Raw genomic sequence first — 17,177 nt, 5'->3', positions numbered from 1 at the left:
GGCCGGTCTATTTCACACAAAGTTCTAAGTTATCCTGGTGTCTTAGTAACACCATAATCTCCCTTAAATCCTTTCTTGAAATTTTTCAACATAGTTCCTAGTGAGGTGGGCTTATTTGTGCCTGACCCATGCTTCTTAGAGACAAAACACCATGCGCACACCACAAAACAAAGAACAGGTAAAAAGGCACACACACACTTTTGCGGTTTACACCAAACCAAAATCAAAACCAAAATCAGAGTATCCAGAAATCCAAGCCAGGTCAAAACCAAAACCAAAGTATCAAGCAATCTAAGTCAAGTCAAAAACAAAAACCAAAGTGCCGGTACAGGCACACCGTGGGTGCTCAGACCACCCTTCCACTCAAACGGAGTAGGCAAGTTCCCAAGACCAGTCCTGTCAAGCAATTCAAGCCAAACCAAAACCAAAACCAAAACCAAAGTGCCGATAAAGGCACGCCTTGGGTGATCAGGCCATGCTTCCACTCAAATGGAGTGGGCAAGTTTCTAAGACCAGTTCTGTCAAGCAATTCAAACCAAGTCAACACCAAAACCAAAGTCCTGATAAAGGCATGCTGTGGGTGATCAGGCCACAGCTTCCACCCAAATGGAGTGGGCAAGTTCCAAAGACTAGTCTTACCAAGTTTTAGATGTCTGGACTCCAAGTGCCAGTTTCTTCCCAGTGTTCAGCCACCGCGTTGATCCTCCACTGGTGCCTGCCACACACTGCTCTGGCTAGGGGTCCCACCCGGGCAAATGCCTACCCGGGAGCACTCTCAGGATCCGCGTCGGGCTGGTCAGAGTTCCCTGCAGGGATGTTCCACAGGTCAGGCTAAAGCCGCCTAAGGAGCTGCCTGGACCATCCGCCAGTCACCTCGCTTCCGGGTCAGGGAACCAAGAAATGTGAAGGGAGTGGCTTTAATCAGCTGAGAGTATCTGCAGGCTAGCGTCTTAAAATACAAGCTCCTCAGGTGCTCAACTTCTGTGCCTTTTAAGGGCTCTCAACTCTAAGGGGGTCCACGTGAGAGGGCCGTGATCCATTGAACAAGCCAGGGGGTACATGACAGGGGCTGTGAGCACCAGTGATCCCCGTGAAACAGCACTGAACAGGAGGTTTCACAAAGTCCTTGCATACAATGTCTGGAATCTATAGATAACAACAGTTGCTAAGTCAAGGGTCAAATTTTAACTACCAGGCTTAGGTCAGGCAGGCCCAGGCCTGGTTTCGGGTCTGGTTCCTAGGCGCTGGGTTACCTGCCTTTCATTTCACTTCTCTTTCCTTTTTTGAGTATAAAGCAATATAAAACAATATGAGAGGGTCTCTCTCTTCCCTCACCCAAGAATGTCACCTTTGGTCCTGTGTACTTTCAAGTTTCTTTTTCTTTCTTTTTAAACTTCTGTATTGAGGCATACTTCATATATTATAAAAGTCACCCATTTAGTAGAAAGGTCTAGGTTTGAATTTCCACTCCACTCACTGATAAGCGTGGTGTAGACATTAATTCTCTGTGCCTCGCCTTCCTCATCTGTAGAAGAGGTTGCCAATCCTTTAACAGGCATTAAATGGAAGAGTTATTGCAGGTTGTAATGTGACTGTTACTCAACAGATGTGAGCTATTTTAATTATATATAAACACTACTGGCAATAAAAGGAGAACTTTAACAGATGCACACATGAAACTAGGGAGTGAAGTGTGGGAGGCAGAATTAGTTACTTGTCCTCACTAAGCCTCAGTTTCTCCTTCTGTGAAATGGGTAAAAAGGGTGCCTTACTCACAGTGTTGGCGAGACTCCCAGAGATGTCTACCACCTGCACAGCAGGTAGGACTGTGAGAAGTGTTTGTGAACTGTTCTGGAGAGTTGAATCTTTGTCCTTTGAGAGAGGCTGGATTTTTGGCTGAACCTGAAATAATAAGTAAACAAGCCTCAATGCAAAGTCACAAGATATCATCGTGGGCTTGACGTGACTCCCATTCAGGGAAGGGAATGGAGGTATCAGTTAGTGCATCAGGACCTGGGGTGATCACTCCCCAGAAGGCCATTACCCTGTTCAATCTCCATGAATACCCTGGGGGAGGGAGATAAACCTTCACAGGTAAGAGGAGTGAGGCTCAGAGACACTGAGTCATTTGTGAGGTCGCTGAGCTGATGAGCAGCTGAGGGAAAATTCAAATCTGGGGAGGGTCTTACCGCATAGTCCAGCATCCCTGGAGCCTCTTGTCCATGCCAGGGGTTTGGAGCAATGGGACATCTCATAAATAGTGTGTGCAACCTCCCAGGGGACAACTTCTGCTGTCAGCTGCCCAGACCAATCAACTGTAGAGAGCAGCAGCCCGAAGATAGGACACCAGCGTTGAGTTGGACAGATGCTGGCTTGACCTTGGGATGTCATGTGCACATACATAAACACACACACAGACACCCCCACTGGACATGAGGATTGCAGAAGCTCACAGGATGTGCCTGGTGCCCAGCAGGTGCATGGTCAATGTTCCTTTCCCCTCCAGCAGCTCCTGCCTACGCTTCCTTGCCAGAACCCCATCCTATCCATCACCCTACACTGCAAGTTTCTGAGCCACTTTAGGTCACGAGTCCCTCTCTCCTCTTCCAGGTGAGGCAGGTATGCTTGGGGGACACCCATTTGACACAGTCGAGGTGAGTCTCCTCACTTGTTTTTTTGTTTCTCAGGCACGTACATTGGAGAGAGTTGGAATGATTGGAAGCCCGTTTCTATATACAACTCCAGGTAGGCAGCTGCTTTTCCAACAGACCGGATTGAACCTTCCTCCCTGGTTTGTCCTGGCAAATTCCTGCTGGGACTGAACCATATGCTGGGTTCATGGCCAAGTCCATCCTCAGCTTGATCAGTTGGGACCAAGATGCTAAGGTTTCCTCCCACCCAGAGCAAGGGCACCCACATTGTTCTAATGCAGGACTCCCCGAAACAGTTTCTTAAAAGAAATAGAGAAGTCAAAACTTGTCAGTATATCCATGAACAGTATATCCATAAACCCATGAACATGATCTTCAGAAGAGCAATCATCATTTCAGAAAAACTGGGTCATTGTCTCCCAGGTGCCAGTGTGCAGCTGTGAGGTGTTTGTGCCAGAGGCCTGAGGAAGGGCCCAGGAATGTGGCCTGTTCTTGAGAACTGAGGCACTGCGGCTGTCCCCCTGTGAACTGGTTCCTCCTCAATACACCCCACACCTCAATGAACTAGAGTTCCAGGCTCTCAGATGCCCCAGAACGGAAACCAAGAAAACCCATGTCCTTCAGCTGGACATTCCCAAATAAGTCCCTTCACCCTTTCCTTGTGTTTGGGGTTGCATGTTCTTTTTTTTTTTTTTTTTTTTTTTTTTTTTGAGACGGAGTCTTGCTCTGTCGCCCGGTCTGGAGTGCAGTGGCCGGATCTCAGCTCACTGCAAGCTCCGCCTCCCGGGTTTACGCCATTCTCCTGCCTCAGCCTCCCGAGTAGCTGGGACCACAGGCGCCCGCCACCTCGCCCGGCTAGTTTTTCGTATTTTTAGTAGAGACGGGGTTTCACCGTGTTAGCCAGGATGGTCTCAATCTTCTGACCTCGTGATCCGCCCGTCTCGGCCTCCCAAAGTGCTGGGATTACAGGCTTGAGCCACCGCGCCCGGCCGGGGTTGCATGTTCTTAAAGTGGTCCAGTGGGACCCTTCCCTGCTGTTTTCCCTGGGCCCCAGGGCAAGCTGTAAATAGCGGTCACCAGGCCAGTCCTGTGTTTGCTGGCAGTACTGAACTTGGCCCCTTTTCCCACTGAGGGAGGGCAAAGCTGACTGCAAGGCAAGACACATCATCCTGAGCCGGGTTTGTGGGAGGCTTTCTGTCTCCTCTTTTTTCAGTGAACCCAGGTGTTGTCAGAGGAAGTAACTTCTTATTGTAGGGTTGGGATTTCATCCAGCACAGGCATAAGGGCCCAGCCTTGGTCTTAAAATGTTCTGTCCCTAGGCCTCATGTAGGTCTGGGCCCCTCTGCCAGCCAATTTTCTGCATGACCTTGGACCGGTCACTGTACCTTTTGTGAGAGGAGGCAGTTAGGGGCTGGCTAGGCAGGTAGAGATGGAGAGTCTCAGGAGAGAACAACGCCCACAAGGAAGCATGTGCACTGCCTCTGTTATGTAGCTAGCAGGTGGAGATGTGGTTAAGAACTTCCTCTTATACCAGGATGTTTGCTCAGAATGGCTGCCTCGTGGATTCAAGTGATTCTCTTGCCTCAGCCTCCCGAGTAGCTGAGATTACAGGTGCATACCACCAAGCCTGGCTAACTTTTGTAATTTTTGTAGAGACAGGGTTTCACCATGTTGGCCAGGCTGGTCTCGAACCCCTGACCTCAGGTGATCTGTCCACTTCAGTCTCCCAAAGTGCTGGGAATACAGGCATGAGCCTCTGTGCCCAGCCCTCAGTAAAATTTCTAGGGCTCCAGTGGTGTGGAGCCTGTGGAGATATTCCTTCTAAGGTGAAGGATAAGTTCCTGTACTTGGCCCCTCCCACAACCAAGAAAAAGGTATAATGCCTAGTGGTACAATCTGGATTTTGGAGGCAATACATTTCTCATTTGGGTTTGTTAATCTGGCCCATTTATCAAGTGACCCAAAAGGTTGACAGTTTTGAGTGGGGTCCAAGACAAGAGAAGGCTCTGCAACAGGTCCAGGCTGCTGTGCAAGCTGCTCTGCCACTTGGGCCATCTGACCCAGCAGATCTAATGGTGCTTGAGGTGTCAGTGGCAGATAGGGTTGCTGTTTGGAGGCTTTGGCAGGCCCCCATAGGTGAATCACAGCAGAGGCCTCTAGGATTTTGGAGCAAGGCCCTGCCATCTTCTGAAGATACTATTCTCCTTTGGAGAGACAGTTCTTGACCTATTACTGGGCTTTCAAGGAAACTGAACATTTGACTGTGGGTTATCAAGTCATCATGGAACCTGAACTGCCTTTCATAAACTGGGTGCTTTCTAACCCATCTAGCCATAAAGTGGGTCATGCACAGCAGCATTCCATCATCAAATGGAAGTGGTATATATGTGACTGGGCACAAGCAGGTCCTGAGGGCACAAGTAGGTTACATGAGGAAGTGGCTAAAATGCCCGTGGTCTCCACTCCTGCCACCTGCCTTCTCTCCCCAAGCCTGCACCGATGGCCTCATGGGGAGTTCCCTATGATCAGTTGACAGACGAAGGGAAGACTAAGGCCTGGGTTCACAAACAATATGCAGGCACTACCCAAAAGTGGAGAGCTGCAGCACTGCAGCTCCTTTCTAGGACACCTCTGAAGCAGTGAAGGGAAGTCTTCCCAGTGGGCAGAACTTCGAGCAGTGCACCAGGTTGTGCACTTTGCACAGAAGGAGAAATGGTCAGATGTGCAATTATATACTGATTTGTGGACTGTAACTAATGGTTTGGCTGGCTATTTGGGGACTTGGAAGAAGTATGATTGGAAAATTGATGACAAAGAAATTTGGGGAAGAGGTGTGTGGATGGAATTCTCTCAGTGGTCAAAAACTGTGAAGACATTTATATCCCATGTGAGTGCTAACCAACCAGGGCCCTCAGCAGAGGAGAATTTTAATAATCAAGTGGATAGGGTGACAAGTTCTGTGGACCCCACTCAGCCTTTCCCCAGCCACCCTTGTCATCACTCAATAGGCCCATGAACAAAGTGTCCACGGTGGCAGGGATGGAGGTTACCCATGGGCTCAGCAACATGGACTTTCACTCATCAAGATTGACCTGGCTATGGCTACTGCTGAGTACCCAATTTGCCAGCAGCAGAAACCAACACTGAGACCTCGATATGGCACCAATCCTCAGAGTAATCAGCCAGCTACCTGGTGGCAGGTTGATTATATTGGACCTCTTCCATTAAGAAAAGGGCAGAGGTTTGTACGCACTGGAATAGACACTTACTCCAGATATGGATTTGCCTATCTTGCACACAACGCTTCTGCCAAGACTACCATCTGTGGACTCACAGAATGCCTTATTCACCATCGTGCTATTCTACACAGCATTGCCTCTGACCAATGCACTCACATTATGGCTAAAGAAGTGCAGCAGTTGGCTCGTGCTCATGGAATTCACTGGTCTTACCATGTTCCCCATTATCCTGAAGCAGCTGGATTGATAGGATGCTGGAATGGCCTTTTGAAGTCACAATTATAATGTCAACTAGGTGACAATACTTTGCAGGGCTGAGGCAAAGTTCTCCAGAAGGCTGTGTATGCTCTGAATCAGCACCCAATATGTTTCTCCCATAGCCAAGATTTACGGGTCCAGGAATCAAGGGGTGAAAGTGGAAATGGCACCACTCACCACCACCCCTAGTGTTCACTAGCAAAATTTTTGTTTCTGCAACATTATGTTCTACTGGCCTAGAGGTCTTAGTTCCAGAGGGAGGAACGCTGTCACCAGGTGACACAACAATGATTCCATTAAACTGGAAGTTAAGATTGCCACCTGGACACTTTGGGCTCCTCCTACTTTTAAGTCAACAGGATAAGGGAGTTACAGTGTTGGCTGGGATGATTATCTCGGACTGTCAAAGCGAAATCAGTCTACTATTCTACAATGGAGGTAAGGAAGAGTATGCATGGAATACATGAGATCCATTAGGGCCTCTCTTAGTATTACCATACCCTGCGATTAAGGTCAATGGAAAACTATAACAGTCCAATCTAGACAGGACTACAAATGTCCCAGACCTTTCAGAAGTAAAGGTTTGGCTTGCTCCACCAGGAAAAGAAACCACAACCTGCTGAGGTGTTTGCTGAAGGCAAAGGGAATACAGAATGTGTAGTAGAAGAAGGTGGTTATCAATATCAGCTACGACCATGTGATCAGCTGCAGAAACGATGACTGTAGTTGTCATTATGATTTCCTCCTTCTTTTGTTAAAAACATGTTTGTGCATGTACACACTTGTACTAAGAAAATATCTTCATTTCAGTTTTCCTTTATCATGTGACATAAGATTTTTTGACTTCATGTCAGAATTTAAGTATTGTTAACTTTATGTAATAGTATTTGGGTTGGGGATAGGTGCACTTCCAGTTGTATGAAGGATAGTTGTATTATGTTAGGTGTAATTACGACTTTATGATTGTCCTTTTTGAAGATTATGTACGATCTTAGGAGATGTGTATGGGTTCAAGTTGACAAGTGGTGGACTTGTGATGGTTAATACTGAGTGTCGACTTGATTGGATTGAAAGATCCAAAGTATTGATCCTGGGTATCTGGGAGGCTGTTGTCGAAGGAGATTAACATTTTGAGTCAGTGGGGTGGGAAAGGCAGATCCACCCTTAATATGGGTGGGTACCATCTAATCATCTGCCAGCATGGCTAAATGTGAAGAGACTAGACTGGTCCAGCCTCCCAGCCTACATCTTTCTCCCATGCTGGATGCTTCCTGCCTTCAAGCATTGGACTCCAAGTTTTTCAGTTTTTGGACTCAGACTGGCTTCTTTGCCCCTCAGCTTGCAGATGGCCTATTGTGGGACCTTGTGATCACGCGAGTTAATAAGAAAATCATATATATATATATATATATATGTATATCTTTTTAGTTCTGTCCCTCTAGAGAACACTAATACAGCAGTTAATATTTATACTGAGTATGGTTTCTTAGTTATCCATGCCCATAGCACTATCTGGAAAGAGAGACGCTTCCTCACAGCCAATGGGTCTCCCATTAAACACCATCAGGAAATTGACAGGCTACTATTCTCAATCTTCTTTCCATGGGAAGTGGCAGTAATACATTGTAAAGGCCACCAAAAGGGGAGATAAAATAGCCGAGTGAAATAAGTTGGCAGACTAAGCTAAATTGGCAGCAAGAGCGCCCCATATTTCTGATACACTTGAGGTCCCCCGATCTGGAAGGGCTCCATAAAAGAAAAAAAAAAAACCCTCAGTATTCTCCTGTGGAGATATAATGGGCCACCTCTCAGGGAAAGAGCTTTCAGCTCTCAGGATGGTGACACTCAGAGGATGGCAATAGGTAAAAAATTATTTAAAATGATCAAACAGGTACTTAATGTTTGTGAGGCTTGCCTTAAAAATAACGCCAACTAACAGATTCTTCCCCCAGAACACAAAAAATAGGAGGCTGCCCAAGGGAAGACTGGCAGATGGATTTCACCCATATTCCAAGGATAAGGGACATCCAGCCTCTGTTCGTATGGTTGGATACCTTCACTAACTGGGTAGAAGTATTCCCATGCCAGACAGAGAAAGCCTCTGAGGTAGTAAAAGTACAAATCAATGAGACAATTATTTGCTTTGGACTCCCTAAGTACCTCCAGAGTGATAATGGTCTCGAGCTTACTGAACCACAGGGCAATTTCTTCCCACACTTAGTAAGGAAACACCTTAGCTAAATAAAAGAGACACCCCTGCAATGTTTAATGTCACACTGCTGCCCATTGCCAGGTTACCAGAGATAATTTGGAGAGTCTCATGCCATCTCTGTTTAGCAACCTAGTCAAGTATCTGCTGGACTTCTAGGCCACCGAAAGATGGCCACAGAGGGGTGAATAAATAGGCTGAGGGTTCTTGGGAAGAAAGACACAATGAGGCAGTAGGAGGTGGGGAAGAAAAGAAGACAGACTTTCACAGTGAAATTAGGCAGTGGGGAGAGATCAATTTCCCCACGTCAGGGAGAACAAGGTATAGGTGGGGAAGGAGGTGGCCGGGGGCAGAAGGAAAAGGACTCAAGATGGAAAGGGAGCCGCTGTGCACGTGGCAGTATCACTTGGAGAGGTCGTCTTCATACCGTCAAGCCTTTTCCCCTGGGCTTTTGATTGTGTCTGTGCCCCATTTCTTGTCCTCTCTGCAGGTGTCCAGTGAGATTACCTCATCCTTGTGCTGTTCTTGTGTGGCTTTCTGGGCAGTAGGGATCTTGAATTTCCTTTCTAACACTGTGCCAGGCAAGGCAGGGAGCATTCCTCTGCCCTTTCTCTTGTGCCAACCTGGAAAAGTGCGGTCTAGATTTCAGTGAGAACCCTGCCAGCCGAGCCCTGTGCATCCACTACCTTAACACAGGGTGTTTTCCCACCAGAACCCCTGCTGTGTTCTCCTGGCCCAAGTAGGGGATTCCATGCCTTCCCTTTCATGGTCTTAGCACCAGCAGCCTAGTTTCTCCCTTCCAGAGTCTCCAGGGATGGCAAATGTAAGCGGAGACAAACCTCATCAGGTGCCCATCCCCTAAAAGGTTAAGTGTGTATTTGTGGCTGTGGTGCCTTTGTGTTTTCATTCTCTTCCCCTTTTTCTAAAATTTGGTCGTCTCTGTGGTTTTATACTTGGTCAAAAGTACTCGTCTTGGTGATGCACTTTTGTATGCATGAGAGAATTGGGGGAATGCCCATGTGGTACAAGAAAGGACCCCTGACCCATTTCCTTCTCTGTGGTCCCCGGCATTAGATTGGGGGTTCTGGGAGAGGCAAGTGAATGTCCTAATGTGGATTGTTTATTTGTAACTGGAGTGTTTTGAAGTCTTTGGTGTTGCTCTGAGAGAGGACACCGCCACCTGGTGTTCATGAGGTGTCTGTGCAGAACAATAAATGGCAAATGAACAACCACAAAATTGTTGCCGTTTTTGACCTTGCGCTTTTTGTAGATTAGTGCACGTATCTGTGAGGGATTTGGGTTACCTCCCTGAGTCTGTAATCAACCACAAGCCCTTCCACTGGATGGGGGGAAAGTCCCTTCAACCCCCACTTAAATATATATATATATTCTACATTGTTCTCACCCACATATTTGACCTGGTTAGACTCTTCACCTAATGGAACAGACAATATGGCTGGGAAAATAAGTAAGTGAAAATGTGGGAGAAAAATCATCGTTAAAATTGTGAATGTTCATTTTTAAAGGTTCCTTCGCCTGACTACAATGATACATGTTTGAATTGTTGCTTCTGCCTGTTGTTTCTCAAATAAATGTTTAATGTTAATCATCTCAGAACTGACAAGAACACAAAGATAAAATGCAAATGCAGAGCCACCTTCGTCACCCAAATCTGTATCTATTTCTGATAGTCCATGGGATGTGGTCTTCTTGGAAGCCAGGGTTGGTCTCCTCACAGACCGCAGCGTAAGACCACCAGTCAGGAACCCAGGACTTGGAAGGCAGAGCCTGTGAGCTCTTCCATCCAGGATCTGACTCTGCAAAATGACTTGATGAATGCAACTTGCAAACTCCAATATTCAGACTTCATGTGCATGAGCCGTTGGACACAGGGTTTCTTCGTACATACTTTAATGCATGTTTATGTGCAATCTTGTTAGTGGGAATATAAATTTGTGAAGAACCTCTCATTTCAATACGCAGTTAATGCATTAAAAGCCTGGGAATTGGGGGCTATATTTTTCCTTTCTGACTCAATAATCTCCAAAGAATTCATAGGAAGTCAGTATTTGCAGACAAGTGGTTAACTTGGCTAAAACATGCAAAACACTCAGAACCCACAAAACACTCAGAGGTTTAGAAGAACGTTTTATGCTTAAGAGGCAGGGTTAAGTAAAGGGGCTATAGAAATCAGTGTCCCTGGCTGGGCAGTCAGGAGAGCAGGGCTCAAATTCTATGACTCACTTCTCTGTATCTCAGCTGGAAATGAATGGGTGTCCTTGTTCCCACCTTCCCACACGCTGTGATACTTCAAACTCCTTGGTGAAGGGCCTCTTCTCAGCCCAAGATCTTGATTGTGAACATTAACAAAGAGAATAGTCATCCTATTCTCTCCTTCCATGAAGGAGAGAACTCAGTAATGATATTTGATTTGGTGAATAAATATATCATTTTAAAAACATTTTGTGGGGGAACATGACAGTGGTGGAGTAATTACAATCAGATGAGATTGGTATTAAAATTGAGTAGGACCCCAACTATTGCCAGTTGACAATCATGTGTCCTGCTAACTGCCCCAGGGCTCTCAACCTGGAACCGAAATAAATGGGTTGCAAATGGTGCTGGATGCCTTTTTCAGTTCATTTGAAAACATGGATTTGATCATGGTCAGCTCCTTTTCTGCTGGAAAAAAAAAGGAAGGGTCCATAATTGGTGTTACCTACTCTGTTTTGGTTTTAGGGAAGAAATAATACTTAGATGTGGGCTTACTTTAACTTCTTGCCTTTTTCACCCCCAGAACAATGCAAACTTACTGAAATGTGGCGTGTGTGTGTGTGTGTGTGTGTGTGTGCATATAACAGGAAGACGGGAAGGGTAAGGACCATTATTGGAAGAAGAAGGGGTTGTACTTTTGTAACATAGAACATGAAACCATAAAATTTGGTCTATCCAAATCTACAGCTCCTTTCAATGCCCCATTTATGATGAGCTAAGAGGAAGGAATCAGGTAGTTAGCTGTGGGTAAGAATTTCAGTTTCTCCTGAGCACCAGAATCTTTTTCAGTTTTTATCTGTCTTCCCTTACTCCTTGTCTACAAACTCTCCCTTCCCCATTGACCCACTAATAGAAGCTTATATGTTAAAATATTTTCGGAGGACTTCATGACACTAGTCAGAAGTCCAACAGTGGTCTGGTCTAAGGAAGACTTAATGGGGCAGCTGGAAAAAAGTGGAATTGGCTCAGGCAACATCTTCCTGTTCAGATGCTGTTTAGATGACATGGAGGAGATAACACAGTCTGTCAACAGGGAGGCCCAAAAGTTAAAAAGCAGTGGCCAAGCAGGACTTGTGGCTTTTCAGGGTTTTGCTAGGCTCTAGTAGCATGAAATTCAGACAACTTTAAAGGTGGGGGAGTGGGGAAGAGAGAGAGAGAGAGGTGCCTTTAAGCAGAAATTTTTACAGCACACACGTTGGAAACCACTGCAGACTTCAGAGTAAATGCATGGCTTCCAAATCCAAACGTTCACATTCCCACTCCTCCACTTTTACACAAATGCCTTCAGGTGAAGAAAGTGACACACATTGGGAAAGGGTATCTGCTTCCTATTTTAGTCCCAGGATGACGTTTGCTTCAAGAGTCCCAACTGTTCCCTCTCCCCAACCCCACCCTTGTCCATGTAGCAATATGAATTTCCTGGCCCAGAGACCTAAACAAGAAGTCTCAAATTTCTATATGATTTTGGTTGCACTTGTCATTTCAATACTTAGGAAAACAGAATTAATCAGAAATGACCACGCTGTTTGGAGATGAGAGAAACCCTTTTCAGGGAGAGATTTCAGATTTAATGCTGTTGGTCAGGGGTGTCTCCAGTTGCTGCAGTGCCTGGAACCAAACTCTGCCTCTTCCAAAATGCCCAGTATCCCCTCTTCTTGAAATTCCCAGTGCCATAGATGGCCAGGGTGATGACAACAGCCAAAATGGTGGTGGCCCCCACTGCGATACCAGCTGTAGTCCCTCCTGACAGCCCACCACCATCCCCATGGATGGCATTCATGGTGCTGTGCAGCTCTATCAGCTCTCCCAGCCTCCACTGGTGGGTCTGGGAATCTTTAATCCAGGATCTCGCATTCTCAGAACTGGTCACTATGACAGCATTGGTGTCAGCCTAACTCATAAGGGGCGGCTGGGTGAAAGGCGGGAGACTAGCAGGAGGAAGGAACTTTTCTGTAAAGAGCCTGGCCTTGACGCAGTAGGACACTTGGCATCCATCGCTGATGAGGGCTAGGTGCTGGCTGAAGCCCCTTGGCCACTTTTTCAGGGAATGTGCCCCTAAATCTTTGGATATGCCTGGATCTACCAGGGTGTACCCAACTGTGCAGCTGAAGAACCCACCAAAAGGGACCACAAACCTGCTTCCCAACTCATAGTCCTGAGAAACGCAGACCTTGAGGTTTTCAAAGCGTCTCAGTGGAAAGTAGCCGGCTGGGCATGACTGTGCATTTGTCATGGGGTTTATGCTGTTGCTGCTGAAGAGGCCTCCGAAAAGCAGTCCTGAGTTCTCAGGTACTTGGCTACTGGCCACACACCAAAAAGCCCTAAATTCAGCCTTTGCCACCTGGAACATATCTTCACACACGGTCTTGCAGAAGACAAGGAGGGTGCACTTCTTACAACACTCCAGATGGTTGTAACCCTCCTCACGAGTCTCGGATAGCAGGTACACTGGGGAGTAATCAGAGGGGCAGGAGAAATCACCAGTGAGTGGATTCTTCTGCTCCAACTTTTGGCAGAGGAGGACATCCCTATTCTCTGAGAGCTGAGTGCATTTCTGGTAAACCCCACTGAAAGAGAAGTTGGTCATTTTCCCCTCGCAGGAGTCATCATCTGTGTTGGCCTGAAAATTGAAGTTGGGAGAATTGAGATCTGTGCAGCCAGGGTAGGTGTTGAATGTGTAATAGCGCTTCACAGCAGTTTCCACCGTCTTTGACACCTTCCTCACCAGGGGGCCTGGCAAGTCAGGCAGCATGTTGTTGGGGTTGATGAAGAAATGCAGCGGCAGGCCAGAGAGGTCGATGGCCACCAGGTGGTTGGTGGTTGGCCACCTGTTGCCAGGCCTGGAGGGTGATGCCTGGGTAAAAAGGAACCCCTCCATACCTGCTCTGCACCCTGGAATTGGTTCGGTTTGAGAGGTAGCTCTTGGTAAGGACATCCTGCGAGATATAGTTTTCCTCAAATTTGAATTTCACGGTGTTTTGGAAGGTAAGTCCAACAGAGGCAGTCACGGCACTACGACTGCTCTGGCTGTCTTGGAGAAAGGAGGCCTTGATGTGGTCCTACTGGATAAGAGCAGCCCCAGCGTCGACACTGGTGATGACGTGGGTGCCATAGTTGAGGACCAGGAGTTCTGCCAGGTAGGTGGCCATCCTCGTCTGGTTGTTCTCTAGACGGTCAGAGATGTCAAGGAGCTCCTTCCTGAAACCTGAGCTTAGCTCTACAGTTGGGTTGATTTTGACTGTGTAGATGAGGTTTCTTACCTGAACTCGGGTAGTTATAGCTTGGTCCTTCACTTGAAGGGTTTTCATCCTCTGGAACTCAGCAGAGAACTTGCCATTGACTTTGGAATAAAGTGAGAGATCTGTGTTGATGGAGTAGGAGGTGCTGCTCTGGTAATTAACCTAAGATTCCAGGATTTCTGAGTTCATCTCCAGGTTGCTCTGTTTCTGGGGAATGGTGAAGATTTCATCGGGGTGATATGCTGTCCATCCTCAGTTGTCCTGCAGTTGGTGTAAGTCAAGTCCATCACCCATCCCATATCCACATTCTGCAGATTGTCCCAGCCCCCCTCCAGGTAGGACTTCCAGGACAGGCAGTTTCAAGGCATCCTTGCATTTTTGAACTCCAGCTTCATCTGTCTCTCCCAAAGGCTTGCCTGATGTAGCCCATGCTGCCACTGTCCAGAAAAAGATGGCAGCCCTGAAGCTGTTCATGGCTCAGACAGCCCCAGTCACACAGGAGCCTACACAGCGGCCAGCAAGCTTCAGGCAAACTAAATGGAGAAAAAGAAAGCAGCTGTGGAAACAGTTCTCCAAAATTCAACAGTTTTCCAAAAGCTACCAGTTTCTCTTTAAGCTAATCTAATTGCAAAATAAGGAAATGAGAGTTGGTTAGAATACGAAAGTCCATCAGGACTTTGAAAAATTTATGCCACGCCACACATGCAAACACAGCCCTACTTTCCCAAGAGTTAACTATCCTAATTTTCCCCCAGCCCTGGCTGGTTACTCTGCTGCAGGGGTGTGCGCTTAGAAAAAGTGTGACCCCACCACACCCTACTACTTCTGCCACCAGAAAGGTTGTCTTTTCTTTTTTCTCACTCTCTTGGGCTTGATATTTTACATTTCCCCTGATTGCTGTTTCCTGGGACTCCAATTCCAGTTTCCTTTTACTGGAAACACAGAGGCAAATGACAACATCATCCTTACTGAAACAGCCTGCCTCCACCATACCCATGCAAGCTGTAAGTCAAGGCCAACCCGGTTCCCCATTTTCCTGGGGGTGGAGGCTGTTTCCACAAAAGAGAGGAGTGAAACTCTTGGACACTTGTCCTGTAGGTTTCATTGTTATAAGCCCTAATAGTTCTGCCTTAGGGGATGACATTATCTGGGGCAGAGCTGACAAGGCCTGAAAAGGACTCTGTTAAAATATGCTGAAACACCCCAGTTTGCATTGTCCTAAGCATTCAGAGTGAGAGCGAGGGGCCCCCGTACTGACCTGTGTTCTGTCAGGTAGAAATATTCAAGACAAAACCACACTATTATCTAGATTTTGAATTATCAATGGCAGACAGGGGCCAAGGAACATATGTGTATGTGTACACACATTTATATAGCCCCTGTGTGTGCATCTTGCATGAAATTGGTGCCTGTTATACCTTTAATTTTTCATTTCCTTGCTAAGTGTGTGTATTCAGTTTAGGTGCATAAAAAGAATGTGGCTCTTCATTACTCAGTATTTTTCAAATCAAAACCGCAGTGAGATACCATCTCACACCAGTTAGAATGGCAATCATTAAAAAATCAGGAAACAACAGGTGCTGGAGAGGATGCGGAGAAATAGGAACACCTTTACACTGTTGGTGGGACTGTAAACTAGTTCAACCATTGTGGAAGACAGTGTGGCGATTCCTCAAGGATCTAGAACTAGAAATACCATTTGACCCAGTGATCCCATTACTGGGGATATACCCAAAGGATTTTAAGTCATGCTGCTATAAAGACACATGCACACGTATGTTTATTGCGGCACTATTCACAATAGCAAAGACTTGGAATCAACCCAAGTGTCCATCAGTGACAGACTGGATTAAGAAAATGTGGCACATATACACCATGGAATACTGTGCAGCCATGAAAAACGATGAGTTCGTGTCCTTTGTAGGGACATGGATGCAGCTGGAAACTTTCATTCTCAGCAAACTATCGCAAGAACAGAAAACCAAATACCGCATGTTCTCATTCATAGGTGGGAATTGAACAATGAGATCACTTGGACACAGGAAGGGGATCATCACACACGGGTCCTATTGTGGGAAGGGTCGAGGGAGGGATAGCATTAGGAGACATACCTAATGTAAATGATGAGTTAATGGGTGCAGCACACCAACATGGCACATGTATACATATGTAACAAACCTGCACATTGTGCACATGTACCCTAGAACTTAAAGTATAATAAATAAATAAAAACAGCAATTCATTTGCTACATCATTAGAAGAATATAATTCATACATGTCTTTTCATATGCCAATGCAAGCTCTATTAGAGACCATAATTTAAAACAATGTTTCCAGGTCCATTGATCTGGTGCCAGGATTGATTGAGACCCAACTCTGTTAATTCTTTAGGACAATTAGGCTGTGTCTTAGTACACTTAATGATAGCCAGGGACTACAGGGGAGTTAATGAAGCTCCCAGTTGCATCCTTAACATTCCCAAAATTATACCATGTACCAGATGCAGTGCTGAGACTGAAAAAGTCAGGTTGCAATTCACAGGTATCACTACACCATCACCTGTATGCATCCTGAAGAGAAGATTCCAAGGAATTGAATTCCTCTGATGGTCATTGATGCAACTAAGAAGTGTTTTTAGAAAGAATGAGGCTAGTTGCTTAGCTTACCAGGCTCAGTTTCACTAGTTATTATAAAAACCATGATGGTGTTCTGTAAATCCAGAAATATTGCATTCTGTGTCTTTTTTTTTTTTTTTCCAAGACAGGGTCTCGCTTATTTGTAGGCATGGTCCCGCTATGATCATGGTCCCATGATCAGCATGGGAGTTTTGACCTGCTCTATTTCTAACCTGGGCCTTTTTACCCCTGCTTAGGCAACCTGGTGGTCTGCTCCAGGAAGATCACCATAGTGATGCTGAACTTAGTGCAGACACCCAATTGGCATAGCACACTACAGCCCAGAACTCCCGGACTCAAGTTATCCTCTTGCCTCAGGCTCCAGAGAAGCCAGGACTACAGGCACGAGATACTGTGCCCATCCATTCTGGGTGTATTTGTGCCACGGTTATCATGCTTCTGGGAGTTGGCATCAGCTAGCCAAGAGGGATTAATTTATGAACCAGTGCCCAGTCTATATTTGGCTAGAGAACCAAATTTTGCATAAGATCTTCTGGTTAATTTATAAATCAGTTAGTTATAAATATATTCCTCAGCAGCATGATCCCAGAATTAGAAAAATGAGAGCTGAATGCCCTTGAGTACTTCCAATAAATCTGGTGAAATATATACACATTTCTCTTCAAACTATT

At 46.1% G+C, this 17,177-nt stretch overlaps 1 pseudogene; it reads right to left on the bottom strand.

The window, feature by feature from the left end:
- Positions 1-12,183: 12,183 nt before the first annotated feature.
- On the bottom strand, positions 12,184-14,499 carry LOC117080582 (annotated as a pseudogene).
- Between the last annotated feature and the right edge of the window lie 2,678 nt (positions 14,500-17,177).

The sequence above is a fragment of the Trachypithecus francoisi genome, unplaced genomic scaffold (genome assembly GCF_009764315.1).
Source record: "Trachypithecus francoisi isolate TF-2019V2 unplaced genomic scaffold, Tfra_2.0 Lachesis_group8, whole genome shotgun sequence".
Classification (NCBI taxonomy): domain Eukaryota; kingdom Metazoa; phylum Chordata; class Mammalia; order Primates; family Cercopithecidae; genus Trachypithecus; species Trachypithecus francoisi.
This window is presented reverse-complemented; position numbering and strand designations above follow the sequence as displayed.